At 54.2% G+C, this 502-nt stretch overlaps 1 pseudogene; it reads left to right on the top strand.

The window, feature by feature from the left end:
• Nucleotides 1-441, top strand: part of LOC105742404 — a 712-nt pseudogene extending 271 nt beyond the window's left edge.
• Nucleotides 442-502: the final 61 nt, after the last annotated feature.

Genomic DNA, 502 nt, shown 5'->3' with positions numbered 1-502 from the left:
GGCAGGGGCTTCCGTCTGGAGGAGCTGCGGGTGGCCAGTATTCACAAGAAGGTGGCCGGGACCTTTGGCATCTCGGAGGACCCAAGGCGGCGGAAGAAATGCACTGAATCCCCGCAGGCCAACGTGCAGAGGCTGAAAGAGCACCGCTCCAAGCTCACCCTCCTCCCCAGGAAGCCATCGGCCCCCCAAAAGGGAGCCAGCTCTGCTGAAGAACTCAAACTGGCCACCCGGCTGACAGGACCTGGGATGCCCATCAGGAATGTCTGCAAGAAGGAGAAGGCCCCGGTCATCACAGAGGAGGAAAAGAACTTCAAGGCGCTCGCCCGTTGGCTCATGGCCCGGGCCAACGTCCAGCTTTTTGGCATCCGGGCAAAGAGAGCCACGGAAGCCGCAGAGCAGGATGTTGAGAAGAAAAAATCAAACACTGTTGGGATCTTGTAATAAATGCTCAGAAAAGCTAAAAAAAAAAAAAAAAAAAAAAAAAAAAACCTTTTATGTGACA

The sequence above is a fragment of the Octodon degus genome, unplaced genomic scaffold (assembly GCF_000260255.1).
Source record: "Octodon degus isolate 3935 unplaced genomic scaffold, OctDeg1.0 scaffold00050, whole genome shotgun sequence".
In the NCBI taxonomy this organism is placed as follows: domain Eukaryota; kingdom Metazoa; phylum Chordata; class Mammalia; order Rodentia; family Octodontidae; genus Octodon; species Octodon degus.
The sequence above is the reverse complement of the archived record's forward strand: the minus strand, read 5'-3'. Positions and strand labels throughout refer to the sequence as shown.